Genomic DNA, 14,004 nt, shown 5'->3' with positions numbered 1-14,004 from the left:
ACTTAAATATTTGTGTAAGTGTTTGATGTCTATATCTATTTAACATCCTCAATTGTGAAACCTTGGAAAGTTTAAGTTCTAAGTAAGTATAATTAGGGATGGCAAAAAGCTTCATATCCAATGGGGAACCCGAAACCCGCACTCGTTTTGACTGGGGAATCCTCAGGTTGACTGGGGATAGAGACGGGGATGGGGAATACCCGAATAAAAAAAGTGGGGATGGGGATGGGGATGGGGATACCCATAATCCCTGACCCTGGACCTGCCCCCGACATATATTAATATATAAAAATAATACAAATCATATATTTATAGTATAGTTTATAATACATAAAATTTGATCTAAGTAACCTAACTCATTAGTAACTACTTGGTTGATATTATATTTTTTGCTTTTTCTTTTATCTAATTTAAACTCATGTATATATATTTTTTTCTCTTTGGTTGATCTATTTTACCTTAAATAACAATATGATAATTTTTTTCTACTTGATTTTTCATGTATGTATTTAAATTTGGTAGAAAATTTATTTATATTTTTTATACAATTTATGGGTACTTATATATTTTATAAAATCTTTAAACTTATGCTGGTAAAACTGAAATATAGAGTTTTTTCTTACATAAAAGCTTGCATGTTAAAAGAGAAAAAGAAATTCCCGTTTCCCCGTTGGGGATCCCCAGTCCCCACTGGGGGTAGGGATGGGGGTTTATTTATATTCCCCGATGGGGATGAGGATGGGGATGGGGATTGGAATGAGGATTCGGAGATGGAGATGGGGATGGGGATTGGGGTCCCCTGTGTTCCCCGCCCCCGTTGCCATCTCTAAGTATAATGTTTGAATAATAATAATAATAATTTCTATTTATTATAATTATAGACGTTGGTAAATTACATTTTAATGTTTAATTATTTTTTATTAATATAAGAAAGAGATTTAAAATAGATTTATAAAATAAAATTTTATAAAAAATATTTTACAAATTAATAGATTTTTTAATAATAAAAAAAAAAGATTAAGAATGAATAATGAATTATAAGATAATAAAATTTTTACTTTTGGTCATGGTAATTTTCCTTTTTTATAATTTACCTGCAAATTTATTTTCGGTATTTAAAATATAATTATGACCTACAATAACCGATCATAATAGTATTTTTTAACATAAAAATTAAATTCACTTTAAATGATGTGCAAAAAAGAATGTAATTAAATATGAACAAAATAAAAAATTAGTTATTTTTATACTTCATTATCATTAATTCTTCAACCATATTTTGTATTTAGGAAAGTTATTGAAATTACAATTTAGAGATTTTGAATAATTTTATCTTTAGGAGTTTTAAGCTAATATTTTTATGTTTATCTTAACGTGCATGTAACATTAATGTGCATCCGATTATTATTGTAAATATAATGTTTGAATAATAATCATAATAATTTTCATTTATTATAATTATGGATGCTGGTAAATTACATTTTAATGTTTAATTATTTTTTATTAAAATAAGAAAGAAATTTAAAATAGATTTATAAAATAAAATTTTATAAAAATAAATATTTTGCAAATTAATAGATTTTTTAAAAAAATAAAAAAAAAATATTAAGAATGAATGAATTATGAGATAATAAAATTTTTATTTTTGGTCATGGTCATTTTTCTTTTATAATTTATCTGCAATTTTATTTTTGGTGTTTAAAATATCATTATGATCTATAATAACCGATTATAATAGTATTTTTTAACATAAAAATTAAATTCACTTTAAATGATATGCAAAAAAAGAAAGAAATGTACTTAAATAGGAACAAAATAAAAAATTAATTATTCTTATAATTCATTATCATTAATTCTTCAAAAGGTCTTGAAATAAAAATTGAATCGGATATAGTGGGTTTTATCGTCTTATTTTCTTTGTCTATATTGGCTCTCTCATTTTCTCATGATTCTTGGTGATCTTTTGACATTTGTTTCCTAATGATTATTATGTTTAAGAACTAAGAATGGGAAATCAAATAATTAATAAATTACAATTTAGAGATTTTGAATAATTTTATCTTTTAGGAGTTTTAAGCTAATATTTTTATGTTTATCGCATGTAACATTAATGTCCGTCCGATTATTATTGTTATAAACAATCAAAAACTATTATTATAATTTTAACTAGACCTGACAATTCGTGAATTCGTGTTATGAAAACGTGTCAGCCACGAATTTGACACGATACGATTACACGATTAGAAATAAGCTTTATCTTACGTTTTAAGATGTATCCGTGTCATGTATTCGTGTCGTATTGTGTCTCTCACAAATTCGTGTCTTCGTGTCTGAAATTGTGGTCTAATTTTAATTTAAAACCTAACTCTTATAATTGATAGTCAATTTATATATACATTTGATTTGTCAAATGGCTAGTGCTACGTGTCCGAGCTATAAAAATTGACACTACACCTTAAATCGACACAAAATAAACATGTTTGGATAAGAAATTTTAACATATATCAAGTAAATAAGTTAACCTAACTCCAAATTAATTGTGTAAAAGTTATGGTTAAACTCTTCCATCATGTTTTTGTCAACCGAACACGAACCCAACATGTTTACCGGCTCTACCAAGTGCCAGACAAAATTGAATAAAGAACATCTAGGGTTTTTGTGTATGGTATATCGATAGGTGGTTTAAATGGGAGTACTTTAATAAACTTTTGAGTCAAATGACACTTTCATGCTTCAAAGCTCTAAGGGTTTTTGGAAGGCCTTTTCGAAATAAAATAATTACAATGAGGTTAAGTAGAAGCATAAACAATAAAAGAATCTCTACGGTTTTTTTTGTGTATGTTAGATTGGTAGGTGGTTTAAATGGGATCACTTTAATAAACTTTTGAGTCAAATGACACTTTCATACTTCAAACCTCTTAGGTTTTTTGGAAGGCTTATCGAAATCGAAATCAAATAATCATTATGAGGTCAAGTAGAGGCATAAATAATATCCAACTAGTTTAGATAATACAATTTTTTGTAAATCATACAATTGTGAAAACCATTATGTTTTTATGTTTTTAATTGATAAAGACAAACGAAGGAAATAAAAATAGTTGCGCATTTATAGTATGTTATTTTTTTGTTAACTCGTGTTTCATGTAGACTATTAAATTATTTTATATTAATGTTATTCTTATATAACTATAAAAAGGTATTGGTTGGCATAAAATATCGTCACCAACCATAATTACTATTAAAAACAATTTCCAGATCAAATGCATGAACTAAAAAGTCAAAATACCAAACTAGAGAAACATGATAATTATTATTAACAACTTACGACTTAGATATTTGGAAGTAATAAAACACAATATAAAAGTTGAGGAAGTTCTTTGCTTTATAGTTACTAGTGTTATTTTAATTAGATGGGAGAGGATCAATATCTTATGATTTTTATTACAGTGATGTAAACAGAAAATTACATACTTGTGGAAATCGATTGCTAATTTGTTGAAGAAGAGGCCGCCATTAATGTTATGCTTCAATTGATCTGTTGAATGCCTTCAATTAGGATGGGTTTAATCGACTTATGGTGTTCTTGATATTTCCCGTGGTGCGGTTTACAGAACACGGAGATGTGTTCTCATGAATAGAAAAGAAGGCAACAACCGATTCAATTTCTCTGATAACCTATATATATTTATGCACATGGACCAACTTTGCCCATCATAAAGATTGGAGGACCTGTTTATAAAAGTGGGAAAAACAATAAGTTAAACAATTAGGTTAGTTAATTACAGATTAATAAAACTTATATAATAATGATATAAATAATTTAGGCCAGATTATTATGATAATTCTTACATTCTCCCACTTGGCCGTATAATTATTTATATCAAATAAGTTGGCCATTTTTCAATCCATTTAGGATATACATTTTGCAAAAACATTGAGGCAAAAAGATACAATCACACATACCTTAAAAGACATGAGATCCCCATCGATTATACCTCAACACTTTCACAAAATATATCTTAAGGTTTTATGGTTATCATATCTGCTCCATAAAAATTAACGTTAACATGAATTTGTAGAGCAAAATAAATAAATCATGTGAAAGATGGAACTGTAAGCGCTTACATGTAGTAGTGCATAATATTATGTGACATTAAGCGAGACTTCCTTTTAGGCTCATTCTCGCTACATGCTCAATAAAAGTCTTAGGCGGTAGTCCTTTAGTAAGTGAATCCGCCAACATGTCACTCGTATTAATATACTCCACGGTTATGCAATTTTCTTCCACTTTTTCTCGAACAAACAGGTATTTAGTATCGAGATACAATCCAACACCGGTTGAACTATTGTTATTAGAGAAACTAACAGCGGCACTATTGTCACAATAAAGCTTCAGTGGTCTTGTTATGGTGTCAACAATTTTGAGCCCACCAATAAGATTTCGGAGCAACATAGCATGACATGTGGCATGATAACATGCTACATATTCAGCCATCATAGTTAAAGTAGTAGTGAGCTCTTGCTTGCGACTCCTCCAAGATATAGGTCCACCTGAAAGCAAGAATATGTACCCTCCAGTTGATTTTTTATCATCTTTGCATTTAGCAAAGTCAGAATCTGAATATCCCACGGCCTCTAGAAGATTTGATCTTTTATAAGTGAGCATGTATTCTTTAGTTCCTTGTAAGTAACGCAACACCTTCTTGGCTGCTTTCCAATGGTCTAATCCCGGGTTCGATTGATAACGACCAAGCATACCAGTGATGTAAGCAATAGCGGGTCGGGTACAAACTTGAGCATACATTAAGCTCCCAACGACCGAAGCATATGGTATAAGCTTCATTTGTTCACGTTCAGCTTCCGTGTTGGGGCATTGATAAGAGCCAAATTTATCACCTTTTACGACAGGGGCAACAGTAGGTGCACAATTTTGCATATTGTACTTATTAAGAATCCTATTTATGTAGGCCTTTTGAGATAATCCCAAGACCCCACTTCCTCTGTCTCGATGAACTTCTATACCGATCACATAAGAAGCTTCACCGAGATCTTTCATGTCAAATTTACTTGATAGGAAGCGTTTGGTCTCAAATAACATGTCTTTGCTACTACTGGCAATGATTATGTCGTCGACATATGAAACCAAGATTGTAAAATCTCTCCCACTGTTCTTATAGTATATACACTGATCCACTGGATTTTTAATAAAATTGAAGCATTTCATGACTTCATCAAATTTTAAGTACCATTGACGTGAAGCCTGCTTCAGCCCATAGATTGACTTCTTTAATTTACATACGAGATGTTCTTTACCCTTGTCCTTAAAACCTTCGGGTTGCACCATATATACATCTTCATAGAGATCACCGTTTAGGAAGGCAGTCTTGACATCCATTTGATGTAGCTCTAAATCAAAGTAAGCTGTAAGTGCCAAGACAATTCTTAATGATTCCTTTCTTGATACAGGTGAAAAGGTTTCTTTATAATCAATGCCTTCCTTTTGAGTAAAGCCTTTAGCCACTAATCGAGCCTTAAAGCGTTCAATGTTTCCATTTGGGTTTAACTTTGTTTTAAAAACCCACTTGCAACCCACAACTTTAGTGCCCTTAGGTAATTCTGCAAGTTCCCATATGTCATTTGTACGCATGGAGCTCAATTCGTCATTCATGGCTTCAATCCATTTATGTGAATAATCACTATTCATGGCCTCGTTATATGATGTTGGATCTTCAATTTGACCTAAGTCATAGTCAACCTCATTCAAGTAAGTGACAAAGTCATCATAATTCACGGATCGTCTTTCTCTTCGTGACCTCCTCAATGGTTGTTGAGTTTCTTCAACGGTCTCATCATTATGTGGGATTTCGTGATGTAATGGTTCAGGTTCTATTGGAACAACATCCTCATGTTGAGGTGTCGGTGTTGTTGTTGGTGTTGATTCTTGAACAATTATGGGTATCGGCACCAAGATATTAGGTGTTTGATTTGGTGTTGATTCCTTATTAAGTTCAAGGATCTTTGAACTATTGCTCCCACTATTGTCTCCGTTTTCTAGAAACTCGGCGTATCGGCTCTCCACTATTCTAGTGGTATGTGTAAGGGCATAAAACCGGTAACCCTTAGACCTCTCAGGGTAACCCACAAAATAACAAGATATTGTCTTTGAGTCTAATTTCTTGATTTGTGGGTTATAGACCTTAGCTTCAGCCGGACAACCCCAAACCCTAAAATAATTTAGTTTGGGTTTCCTACCTGTCCTTTCATAAGGTGTTTTAGGGACGGATTTTGATGGAACACGGTTTAAAATGTGTACGGTTGTTTTTAACGCCTCGGTCCATAGGAATTCCGGAAGACTTGAGTTTGCAATCATGCTACGCACCATATCCATAAGGGTGCGATTGCGTCTTTCCGCAACTCCATTTTGTTGAGGGGTACCTGGCATGGTGAATTGATTTACTATGCCATGAGATTTACAAAAAACAGCAAACGGTCCGGGGCTTTGACCAACATCTGTGTGTCGACCATAATACTCTCCAACCCTATCCGATCTTACCACTTTTATTTTACAATTAAGTTGATTTTCAACCTCAGCTTTAAAGGTTTTAAACATTTCAAGTGATTCGGATTTTTCATTAATTAAGTACAAGTAGGTATAACGTGAATGATCGTCAATGAAAGTAATACAAGATCTATATCCTCCCAAGCCAGAAGGGAAAGGTCCACAAATGTCCGTGTGAATTATTTCAAGTAAGCTTGAACTACGGTTTGCGCCTTTCTTATTTTTATTGATCATTTTACCTTTCATGCAATTTACACATGGGTCAAAATCTGAAAAGTCAAGATTTTCAATGATTCCATCTTTTATGAGGCGTGTCATCCTTTCTTTAGATACGTGACCTAGACGTTTATGCCACAATCGGGATGATTTTTCATTATCTCTTTTCCTTTTATTATTGTTATCACATTCACAAAAGTTTACATTCATAGACAATAAGGATTCCGAAAATTCATTATCAAGTCTTAATTTATAGAGGTCTCCCTCTAATCTACCGAAACCAACCACAGATTTAAAACGAGATATTATTACATCATCGTCATCAAAGTTAAAGCCATATCCATCATATTTACATTTAGATACAGATATTAAGTTTCGAGTAATAGTAGGTACATATAAAGTGTTTTTAAGGACCATTTCATGTCCTCCATCTAATAATAACACCATAATGCCTATAGCTTCAACCTTCTTTTCATTTCCGTCCCCGACTTTAATGGTCCGTTGGTTGCTTTTCAATAGTTTCTTTGTATGGAATCCCTGCAATGAATTTGTGACATGAACCATTGATCCCGTGTCAATCCACCAAGTATTAGAAGGTACACTAATTGAAAAAGATTCACAAATCATGTAATTAATAAGCGTACCTTTCTTTGCTAACCACTCCTTAAATTTCGGGCAGTTATGCTGGGTGTGGCCAAGTTTCTTGCAGAATTTGCACTTAGCCTCTTTTTTAGTTCCACTTGTACTAGGGCCGGTTTTATGAGATTTGTTGGGACCGAAATTGGATTTATTCCCCTTTTTGGAACCCTTTCCACCATTATTGAACTTCCTCTTGTTTGAGTCGGTGGTGGTGAGATGAGCAACGTCGGGTTTTTCTATTTTCAAACGTTCTTCTTCTTGAACACACATGGCTATTAGTTCACTCATTTTCCATTTCTCCCTTTGGGTATTATAGTTAATTATGAATGACCCAAATTGAGCCGGAAGGGAAGTCATAATAAAGTGAACCAAAAATCCTTCAGAAATTTCCATTTCCATACTTTTAAGTTTGTTGGCCATGTCATTCATTACCATTATGTGTTCTCGGACACCACCAGATCCTTCATATTTAGTTGTGAGCATTTTAAGGATAAGAGTACTAGCATGGGCTTTAGAGGTACCCTTGAATTGCTCCTCAACCGACTCAAGATATCCGGTGGCTGTTTCAGAATCAGGAATTGCACCACGGATAGCAGATGATATGGAGTTTTTAATGATCATTAGAGACATGCGGTTTGATCGCTCCCACTGATCAAAAACACGTTTTTCATCGGTAGTGGATTTATCAGTTAAGGGGAAGGGGCAATCAACCCTTAATGCAAGGTCTAATTCCATCACTCCAAGTGCTATTTTGACTTGCTCAATCCATGAGGAATAGTTCGTCCCATTAAGCGGGTCAATGTTCGAAAGTAATCCGGTGTGACCAACTAAGGGGGCTGAAATTTCAGTATCAGTGTGATTAGACTCTTTAATAATAAGAAACAAATAAGATAATAAAAAATAAAAAGGGAATTAATGGGTACAAAAGGACAAAAATAAATAAATTAACTAATAAGAACACAAAACAAAATTATTGGTAATTATTTCATAATTTAACTACTAACTCAATGTTGGTCAAGTGAAGTAGTTAAATTGTGAAATGCAAATAATCTTATTTAAAACACATATAAGTCATGCTTTATCGTTGGATAAAACACACCCTATATGTTAAATTATGTTAGACATTAAGTTGTTTAAAATTATCATTCAACTTTCCGTTGGACAATTTGAACAACAATTTCAACAGTTTGAAAAATACGATATTATGAGACTTCTATATTGATAAAGAAAAAACAACCATGCGTTGGGCCGGTTACTTTAAAGTAATACAGAAGTTGCAGGATAACAAAATTTGACAAAATTCAGAGTTGTGTATAATGTTTTATAATTTAACATGTGAATCCATCAGGTTTGTCATCATCCCTTATTTATCTATTTATAAGCAATTGATAAATATCAAGAACAAGGCATCAATTTTACAACAGGGATTAGAATATATGTTCCTTATGACCACATATTGATGGAAAACTGAATATTAGGAACACAGTATTGATTTTATGTTCAAAACAGTGCCCAAAATTGATCAGAACATATGTTCAAAACATCTACTTCATCATGTTATCTGACTTCAATTTCCAGCAATCTGTTTCATTGAATATATGGAACAAAGAATTGAAGAGAATAGACAGAAATTGAAGTCACATATAATTCAGTGTTCCAGAAATTGAAGTCACATATAATTTCCAACAATATGTTTCATTGAATATATGGAACAATCTGTTTCATTGAATAGACATGAAATTGAAGACGAAAAACTTTGAGAATCGTTCGACTTAACAGTATGCGTCGAACGATTTTGGGTGACACAATAATCAAATTATAGGGTTAAAGAATCATAATCATAAGATTAAAACCGCTCTGATACCACATGTTATTTTAATTAGACGGGAGAGGATCAATATCTTATGATTTTTATTACAGTGATGTAAACAGAAAATTACATACTTGTGGAAATCGATTGCTGATTTGTTGAAGAAGAGGCCGCCATTAATGTTATGCTTCAATTGATCTGTTGAATGCCTTCAATTAGGATGGGTTTAATCGACTTATGGTGTTCTTGATATTTCCCGTGGTGCGGTTTACAGAACACAGAGATGTGTTCTCGTGAATAGAAAAGAAGGCAACAACCGATTCAATTTCTCTGATAACCTATATATATTTATGCACAGGGACCAACTTTGCCCATCATAAAGATTGGATGACCTGTTTATAAAAGTGGGAAAAACAATAAGTTAAACAATTAGGTTAGTTAATTACAGATTAATAAAACTTATATAATAATGATATAAATAATTTAGGCCAGATTATTATGATAATTCTTACATTCTCCCACTTGGCCGTATAATTATTTATATCAAATAAGTTGGCCATTTATCAATCCATTTAGGATATACATTTTGCAAAAACATTGAGGCAAAAAGATACAATCACACATACCTTAAAAGACATGAGATCCCCATCGATTATACCTCAACACTTTCACAAAATATATCTTAAGGTTTTATGGTTATCATATCTGCTCCATAAAAATTAACGTTAACATGAATTTGTAGAGCAAAATAAATAAATCATGTGAAAGATGGAACTGTAAGCGCTTACATGTAGTAGTGCATAATATTATGTGACATTAAGCGAGACTTCCTTTTAGGCTCATTCTCGCTACATGCTCAATAAAAGTCTTAGGCGGTAGTCCTTTAGTAAGTGAATCCGCCAACATGTCACTCGTATTAATATACTCCACGGTTATGCAATTTTCTTCCACTTTTTCTCGAACAAACAGGTATTTAGTATCGAGATACAATCCAACACCGGTTGAACTATTGTTATTAGAGAAACTAACAGCGGCACTATTGTCACAATAAAGCTTCAGTGGTCTTGTTATGGTGTCAACAATTTTGAGCCCACCAATAAGATTTCGGAGCAACATAGCATGACATGTGGCATGATAACATGCTACATATTCAGCCATCATAGTTAAAGTAGTAGTGAGCTCTTGCTTGCGACTCCTCCAAGATATAGGTCCACCTGAAAGCAAGAATATGTACCCTCCAGTTGATTTTTTATCATCTTTGCATTTAGCAAAGTCAGAATCTGAATATCCCACGACCTTTAGAAGATTTGATCTTTTATAAGTGAGCATGTATTCTTTAGTTCCTTGTAAGTAACGCAACACCTTCTTGGCTGCTTTCCAATGGTCTAATCCCGGGTTCGATTGATAACGACCAAGCATACCAGTGATGTAAGCAATATCGGGTCGGGTACAGACTTAAGCATACATTAAGCTCCCAACGACCGAAGCATATGGTATAAGCTTCATTTGTTCACGTTCAGCTTCCGTGTTGGGGCATTGATAAGAGCCAAATTTATCACCTTTTACGACAGGGGCAACAGTAGGTGCACAATTTTGCATATTGTACTTATTAAGAATCCTATTTATGTAGGCCTTTTGAGACAATCCTAAGACCCCACTTCCTCTGTCTCGATGAATTTCTATACCGATCACATAAGAGATTTTGAGATTCAACCTCAGCCATATATTTCGTATCTGCCACTCTAACCCTCCGGCGTATCGGCGCGACATGTCTGCTATAATCATAAATGATTATATAGCACCGCCCGCAGATCTAGGATAGCTAATTTAGAGACAATAGACATCATAAATAAGTTTTTGATGGAAGATTATTTAGAAGGAGTAATCTTAACCAAGTTGTAGAATATGTCTCAAGGGTTCCGTACATATAAGGAACGCAGAAATCCGAGTTATAACGAAGAAGTTATGGCCCGTCGAAGTTTTACGGCAAAACCGGCACGGCACCGGGAGACGTAAATGGTGAATTCACGATGGAGGACTTTTTAGCCTTAGTGATCTAAACCAAAGTTGTAGTATACATTAAATCGAGAACATCCATAACTTCGTACGAGGAAATTATGATTTTTCTAAGATTCAGCTTAACAGTGCACGACTCGAAACTCGAATTTTAGTTCGAGTAGTTTTTGGCTTACTCAACCTAAATGAGAGTTAAAGATCTCATTAATAGGAACTCAACGATAAAAGGACAGACAAAAACGGAGTTCGTATGAAGGAGTTACGAATTCTTCGTGGTCATTTAACAATCTAAACTCCTCCTACTGTTAAATTTAAGATCGGTCGAGAATTAGCTGACAAAGTCTAAATGAAAGTTTTAGATCTTGTTTTTACCTATGCGTGGAAAAAAAGAAAGTCGAAAACGGAGCTCGTATGCGAAAGTTACGCAGTTTAGAAGTCGGCAGGGTGCTGCTGCAAAAGGGGTGACGTGGCTGAATATGGACCAAGGCTTTCTCCCCAAGAAAAGCCATCAGGTGATGACACGTGGCACCAAATCAGTGAGTCAGTTAACCAATTCGGCGAGTCCATCAGGAATTCAGCCTATAAATAGAGTTGTCGGGTTCCATTCATTCTCACACCTTTCCAAACTATTCTTTCTCTCTCTAGACTCTCTCTAGCCCCCTAACCCCCTAAAAGCTTAGGTAAAGCCCCTAGCACCCGAAGGAAGCCCCGAGGCTCCCGGAGTCCTGAGAAAAGAGCCTTTCGGCTCGAGAACGCTGCTCCAGCGAAGCATGGTTTTCGAGAAAACCCGCTGTAAGTGAGCTACACTTACCCTATCTTTAGTATAACTTATGTTTCAATATAGTAAGGTTATTAGGACCTTATAATAAGTACTTGGGCTATTATTGTGGGTTATATAGTATTGTTTAACGCTTATATAATAGTAATAATAGCAGACTATTAGTTAGTCTTGGTAAATATTAGACTAAACTCTAGTGATAATGATACTAGGTTTTGTCCGAGGAAAATTGTGTTGAGAGTAACGAAGTGCTGTCTGAGTACCGAGTCACCACCGTATCATGTGAGTGCATGGTCCCTTTCATCTTACAAATAGATATGAAGTATTTTATATAAATTACGTGTTATGTGTGCATATTATCTGGATACTTGCTGTCTATGCTGGATGAATAATTTTATATGTGTTTTAAATGATTTAAACTATATATTTTGTTTTATATCTACAAATATGTTGGGATAAAACATGGGTAGATGAAATAGTTGGTGTGTGATGAAATAAAATGATGAGAGATAGGTGATGATAATTTGGTGAGGATAGATAGGTGATGATGAATCGGTGATGTAGGATGAAAGATACTATAACCTTGTCCGACAATTTGGAGATGTAGTCATCTACCAGAGTATAGATGGCGACCATGGACTATCATAGACAACCCCGTGGAAACACCAGCTGCTCATAACCTGTAGGTGATGAATTACGAGTTCAGTTGATGTTATAGCTACGTATTCATGCGATGATACTCTAACCCCTTACTATGAATTACGAGTTCAGGCGATGTTGTAACTACGTATTCATGTGATGATACTCCAACCCCTTACTATAAATTACGAGTTCAGGCGATGTTGTAACTATGTATTCATGCGATGATACTCTAACCCCTTACTATGAATTATGAGTTCAGGCGATGTTGTAACTACGTATTCATGTGATGATGCCCTAACCCTTGTTGGGCACGTATTAAGGGAGTAATCCCTGAATCAATATTGTCTATGCGATGTAGGTGATGATCCTTAGGTAGAGTCCTTAGGAACAAACATATAAGGAAATACGATGTAAGGAGATGAGAGGTAAATATAATGTAGGAGACGTCCCTTAGGATAAATCCTTAGGGAAGGTACTTAGGAATAAAGAAGATAATGAGGATGGGTAATTGGGCTAATTGTTTGATGATTAAACATAATAATTATATTATTGTGGGTTGAAAACTCTATGTACTCACCGGGTTTCCAACCTGACCCACTCAGTTTACTTGTATCACAGGAGACGATGTGAAGTTTCATTACACTGAGAGATTAAGGAGATATAGATCACTAGTGTAAATGAATGTAAGTTATGTTTATGTTTATGTTTCTGTATTGACGATGACATCCCAAATGTTTTAAAATGAATAAAAATACATTTATTTGGAAATGCTTTGATAAAGAAATTATCATGTTTTTTTGGGAACAAATTCCGCAACGTTTTTATTAAAAGAGATACTCTGATTTTTATAAAGCATAAACAAAAATCGGTCTTTTCTGGCCGTGAAAATGGGGATGTCACAGCCCGTTCCTTTCTCCTCCGCCACCATCCCCACCACCACAACCGCCACCGGCACAACCACTACCACCACCTCTGACACCAGCTAGCCCCACCAATATCACATTTGTCACTTATACCACCGCCACCTCTATTACCACCACCTCTTCTGACCGACTGTCATAATCATTTATGATTACTCAGTCTATGAAAAGACATATATGTATAATCATTTATGATTAGGCATATACATATAAACATGCATAATCATATAAATTATACCTCTCTGCCATATAATCATTTATGATTAGGCATACCCTGTTTTTGTCGGTACGTTGGAGTGTTAGAGTGACGAATGAGAAATATATGATTGAGGTTGAATTTTAAGATCTCTATTTTTTTTAATCTCAAGTGAACCGTCCCATATATATATATATATATATATATATATATATATATATATATATA

At 33.9% G+C, this 14,004-nt stretch overlaps 1 pseudogene; it reads right to left on the bottom strand.

Annotated features, from left to right (window-relative positions):
- Positions 1-10,040: 10,040 nt before the first annotated feature.
- On the bottom strand, positions 10,041-10,643 carry LOC145060231 (secreted RxLR effector protein 161 pseudogene; annotated as a pseudogene).
- Positions 10,644-14,004: the final 3,361 nt, after the last annotated feature.

Source organism: Lactuca serriola, chromosome 6 (assembly GCF_051521515.1).
Source record: "Lactuca serriola cultivar US96UC23 chromosome 6, Lser_US96UC23_V15, whole genome shotgun sequence".
Lineage (NCBI taxonomy): Eukaryota > Viridiplantae > Streptophyta > Magnoliopsida > Asterales > Asteraceae > Lactuca > Lactuca serriola.
This window is presented reverse-complemented; position numbering and strand designations above follow the sequence as displayed.